We start from the raw sequence: 6,228 nt of genomic DNA on the forward strand, positions 1-6,228 counted from the left end.
AAGACCTCAATGCAGCATAAGGGACAAGAAGAATGAAAATATTCTCTGAAATCTCAATAACAAAGAAAAGACTTGTTACAATGAAAGTTTTGTGCAAAAGGCACCAGATCAAACTTTGGTAATGTGGCTTTTTAAAATATGATACGTGGAGCCAGCAGGTGGTGTGGTGGTTAGGGCACTGAATTCTCACATGGCTGACCACACACAGTTCAAGCTGCAGACCTAGCAGCTTGCTTTCACTTTTCCTCTCTCTCTCTCACTCTGTCCCTTGCTGATAAAATAAAAATAAGATAAATAATTAAATATAGATAGGTAAAATAATTCTTTTAAAAATAAAATAAAATATGATATGTAACTGAAACTCAACAAATATATACTGAATGTCTGCTCTATGACAGAAGTTGAAAGATTCAAAGGCATAGTAGCAGAGAAGACAAGGGTAGGTACTAGAGACTGTATGGGAGTGGAGTAGATGGCGCAAGGTAGGTACGAAGGGCTTAAGAAAAAAGGGCTTAATATAAGGTTCTTTGCTGAAAGCTATGTATACAAAAATATAGTAATATCCTTCATTTGATTATCACACGTTGCATGCATCTTTGAAAAAACATATTGCGGGACCAGCAGATGATGTAATGGTTACACCACTGGACTCCCATGTACTCAACTTTGGTTCATGTCCCAAATTCAGTGGCTTAAATCTCACACCAGGTGCATGTGAATGCATAATCCAAATCCCAAGAGTAGAATGGAGGAGAAGGGATTGTGGCATGCCATCCCCACGAGGGTGATTTCTCATTTTCTCTCTCTGTTTCTCTCTGTCTCTCTGGTGAGTGCATGTCCCCTATAGCAAAAATCTCTCTAAATAAAAAAAAAGAAAAACCATATTGCACATCACAAAGATATACCATAATTAAATGTAAATAAGAAATTTAAAAGTCAAAATACAAAATAAAATACAAAAAATGAAATGTAGTTATCACTATTAAACATAGCAGAAGACTTCAAAATTTTTGTGGAAAATAAAATTAAAAGGTAAAACATTTAAATATAAGCTATTTTTCAATGTTAGTTTCAAAATTTAAGGTACTTTTATAAGCAGTAATACCAACTGTTAAGGTTTGGATAATGATGTGTTCCCAAAGGTTCATATTTTGGAATTTGGGCCCTATGTAATGATTTGGGGAAGTGGTAAGATCTAGTGGGAAGTGAATGGATCATAGCAACATCAACTTCACAAATGGATTAACGTGGTCTCAAAAGAAATTGAATGAGTTCTAACTCTGCTGAGAGGAGGTTAGTTCCAATGAGAGCAGGTTGCTATAAAAAGAGGATGACAGCCCCTAGGTTGCTCTCTGCATGCAACTGCCATCTTCTCTGCTTTAGTCAGCCATGTTATGACATAGACCAACCTGATGTCAGTCCCATGCCTTTGAACTTTCCAGTCACCAGAATCATGAGTCAAATAAACCTCTATTTCTTTTTAAGTGACTCAGTCCTATGAATTTTTGTTAACCACTCAATAGCAGACTAAGAAACCAGCCATCTAGTCCGTCCCTAAAGAACTGAGGGTCCTGTGAATTCAACCATGTTGCTGCAGTATTTTTACATTAATTTTTCACAGTTTATATATTTATTATACATTGAACCACAGTATATCATTAAAGCTTATAAAATGAATTTTCCCAGCATGAATACACTATATATTAGTTCAATTAAAGGTATTATACACGTTATCATCAACAGATAATTTTCTATTTTTGTGTTCCTTAAATGTCTTGCTTCTTTGTTTATTTTTACATTATTGATTAAAGAAAAATAGATGCCCACTAAAGCTATTTTAAGGTTAGAGGGGAAAAAAGGAAGTTAGGAGCCAAATCAGAACTATAAGATGGATTCTGAATGATTTCCCATAGAAACTCTCACAAAACTGCCCTTGTTTGATGAGAGGAATGAATGGGCATGTTGTCCTGCTAGAGATACCTCTGGTGAAGCTTTTCCAGGCAGTTTCCTGCTAAACCTTAGGCTAGATTTCTCAAAACATTCGCAACAAACGGATGTTATTATTCTTTAGTCCTTAGGAAAGTCAACAAGCAAAATGCTTTGAACATCCAAAAAAACTGTTGCTCCAACCTTCGTTCTTGACCAGTCCATTTTTGCTTTGATTAGACCACTTTCACTTGCTGGTAGCCATTGCTTGGACTGTTCTTTGTCTTCAGCACTAGTAAAACCCTGTGTCAACTCCTGTTACAATTCTTCAAAGAAACACTTCAGGACTTTAATCACACTTATTTAAAATTTCCGTTGAAGGCTTCAGTGTTATCTGCAACTGATCTTGACACACCAATTTTGGCACCTGTCAAGCAGAGAGTTTGCTCAACTTTAATTTTTCAGCCATAAATATGTAAAATGAACCAGCTGAGGCATCTGTGGTGTTGGCTGTTGCTTCTCCTGTTGATCATTGGTCATTACCAAAAAGGGCACAAACAAGATAAATGTTTCTTTCAAACATTGATGTGAATAGCCTGTTCCTGGAGATATATCTTCAACGTTGTTCAGCCCCTTCTTAAAATGAATTATTCATGTGTAAACCAATGATTGCTGATTTCTTTGGAGCATTGTCCTCGTAAACTATTTATAAAACATCAATGATTTCACCAGTTTTCCAACCAAGCTTCATCATAAATTTGATTTTTGTTCTCACTTCAATTTCAGCAGAGTTCATGTCGCTCTGTTAGCATCTCTTTTCAACATGGTGTCACATCTTTCTTAGTGCTTCAAATTAGATCCTGCTCAAATACACTACAATTCATTAGTAGCAGTTTATCTTGACACAAAGCTTTTTAAAATAAATGTATAGTTTTTTTTCATAATATACATTTTCCATCAACTCTTAAGAACCCCTGGCAGGAGCCAACAGTTGGAGTAACGGCTGTGTCGCTGGACCGGGGTTTGAGTTCCAGACCTGGTGGCTTAAACTCACATCAGGCCTGGGTGCGTTCTGCCCAAGATCCTGAGAAGAGAATGGAGGAGAAGGGATTGCAGCGTGGCCATCCCCTCTTGGGGGTGATTTCTCGCTTCCTTTCTCACTCTGACTTTCTGGCAAGCACAAGTGCCCTATAGCAAAAAAGAAAAAAAAAAAAAAACTCCAAAAAAAAAGGACCCCTTAAATATACTTATCCTTTTTGAGAACAGTTTTATAGAAAAGGAATTATTGAATGATTGCATGTGACTAATTTGATTGCCAAAATAACTGCAATCTTTAAAAAGTGGACAGGTTGGGACTAGCAGGTAGCATGGAAAATAAGGCAATTGGATCCCACATGGCTGAGTACACTATTGAAGTCCCGGGCCCAGTGGCTTAAAACTCATGTTGGCTTCAGCAGTTAGGGTAATGGTTATGTCGCTGGACTCCCACGTAGTCAACTGCGGTTCGCGTCCCGGACCCAGTGGCTTAAACTCACGCCAGGCACATGTGCATGCGTGCCCGCCCAAGATCCCAAGAGGAGAATGGAGGAGAAGGGATTACGGCATGGCCATCCCCTCTGGGGGGTAATTTCTCACTTTCTGTCTCTCTGTCTCTCTCTGTCTGTCTGGCAAGCGCACATGCCCTATAGCACAAAGAAAAACCTCTCCAAAAAAATAAATAAAATAAAATAAAATCATGCGGGGTGATGCACATGTGTATCCAAAATCCTAAGAGAATAGAGGAGAAGAGATTGTGGTGTGGTCAACCCCCTGGGAAGTGATTTCTCACTTTCTCTCTCTCTTTCTCCCTCTGTTTCTCTCAATCTCTGTTTCTTTTTGGTGAACACATGCATCCTATAGAAAACAAACAAACAAAAAAGCAAGGAAAAGTCAGCAAAGTCAGATGTCTCAGCCACATTGTGAAGCTTGTGAGTGGCATCCTAGGTCCTTAGAAGGACAACTTAAAGAGCTGACTGCTGTCTGTGACCTGCGAGTCTTGCCTTCACACTCCCATGTATTTGTTTTTTCTTTCTTTTTATTTTTATTTACATTTTTTGCTATATAGCAAGTGTGCTTGCCAGAGAGAGAGAGAGAGTGAGAGAGAGAGAGGGAAAGTGAGAAATCATATATAAACAAGAAATTATTATTTTAAAAAATTTTAGAGATTTTTGCTATAGGGCAAGAGATTTTTGCTTTCCACTCATTGGAGAGACAGAGAGAGACAGAAAGTGAGAAATCACCCCCATGCTACAATCCCTTCTCCATTCTCCTCTCTGGATCTTGGGCATGCACAAATTCACGCCACCAGGTGTGAGACTCAAACTGTGGTCAACTACGTGGGAGTTCAGCAAAGTAACCATTATGCCATCTGCTGGTCCCTCAATAGAATTTGTTTTTAAAAAATACATACAAAATAAATATTCTCTTGAGCCAGCTGTTAGTGCATCAGTAAGGCTGAGCCCACATGAAAAGGTCCCAGGTTCACCTTTCAAAGCTTCCCTATACATCCTGGGCACACATATGTGGGCCCATCATCTAGGCTGGCTGAAACGGGATCTGGATCACAACCTAGAGATCTGTTAAGAGTGCCTCGATCTGTCCCTATCTCTCTCTGTCTCTCTCATGGAAGAAATAAAGTTAAAAGAAATCTTATTTTTCTCACAGCATACAAAATATTTTATGTATAGGATATTATATATACCAATAAATACTCATATACATATATCATTGAGTATGTACATATATATATACACACATATGTATATACATGTACACCTAATAAATCTTTTTATCAGTGTTTTGTTGATAGAAATGTTACTACAAATTGAACATTTCTAATCTGAAAACCCCAAATCTAAAATGCTCCAAAATCTGAAACTTTTTGAGCACTGACATGGAAAACTCCACAGATGATCTTATTTGTGAATAAGTGTAGGAAAATAATCACTTGTGGGTAGCACATACATTAAGAGTAAGAAATAGTGGTGATGCCAAACAACAGATTGCCCACATGCATATTTGAAATAAGGACACCCTTACTTTCTGATGCTTCAATGCACACAAGACCTGTTTCATAAACAAAATTATTTAAAGTATTATATAAAATTATATTCAGGCTATACATTTTGTGTTTAGACTTTAATCCTATCCCCAAGATATTTCATTGTATATATGCAAAGTTTCCAAAACTCAAAGAAATCCAAAACTGGAAACATTTTTGGTCCCAAGCATTTCACATAAGTGATATCCAACCTGTAATTTAAATAGAGATTTCATGGTTCAGAAAAGAAGAGAAAGAAACGTTAGCAAGTGTGTATACGGTTTTTTGATTTTATAGGAAAATTTATCGAAATGTTTTCAGACGTTGTCATTACCTTTCTGCTCCAATTACAGGAAAGAAAGATATCCAAAATACAATAGAGTTTAGGCACTGGTTTTCTATAGTATTGTCATAAGGTGGGAACACCCAAAATTATAGTTACAAAGAGTAGTCATTTCCTTGCCCTTCCTTGAACCCCAGGCTCACTGGCCCCCTCTCAGCCCAATCCCTCAGCACTTTCTACTTTGTCCTTTAACTGCACACAGGATTCTTATTTTGACTCATATTTCCCATTATCTTGTCTTTCTCCCACCGGGATGTGAGGGCCACAGAGATAAGGATTATGTTTTATTTACTGGCAAAGCATCCGAAATGTACTAAGAGTCAACAAAATCTTGTGGAATAAATTATTGTCTCTTACTTGAAATACTCTGTAGTCAGTCATTTTCTATAAATGAAAAAAAAAAAAAAAGAGAGAGAGTGGAGCTATATTTAGCCATGCACATACATGTATAAAGCTTTGAATAGGGATACCAGGCGGACTGAGGCTGCAGGCCCGACCTTTCCGAATCTCCACGCATCCCCTCCATTCTTCCTCCTTGGACCCCAGGTTGGTTGCCTGGGACTTTAAGGTGAACCCCCACCCCACCCCACCTGAAATCCGGATCGAGCTGGCCAGCAGTTCTGGACACCAGGCAGACTGAGGCTGAAGACCCGACCAACCTGGTACTGTCACTCATCGTCTGATCCTTTTCCACTAGCCTTTGGACTGTGAATTTTGGTGATTTGAGTAGCACGCGGCGCGTGATTTACTTTTTCCATTTTGTTTTTCTTTGCTCTTGGGGTGTTGCTTATTAGGTCAGTTGAAGGCTCACCACTCCTTAGAAACAGCGAGGACTTTGGGCCATCCAGGGCTAGTGGCAACAGTTAATGGTAATTGTGAG

The 6,228-nt window shown here is 38.3% G+C and overlaps 1 pseudogene; it reads left to right on the forward strand.

Annotated features, from left to right (window-relative positions):
* Window positions 1-472: 472 nt before the first annotated feature.
* Window positions 473-6,228, forward strand: part of LOC102480229 (N-acetyltransferase ESCO2 pseudogene) — a 13,820-nt pseudogene continuing 8,064 nt past the window's right edge.

The sequence above is a fragment of the Tupaia chinensis genome, unplaced genomic scaffold, assembly GCF_000334495.1.
Source record: "Tupaia chinensis unplaced genomic scaffold, TupChi_1.0 Scaffold000213_1, whole genome shotgun sequence".
Lineage (NCBI taxonomy): Eukaryota > Metazoa > Chordata > Mammalia > Scandentia > Tupaiidae > Tupaia > Tupaia belangeri.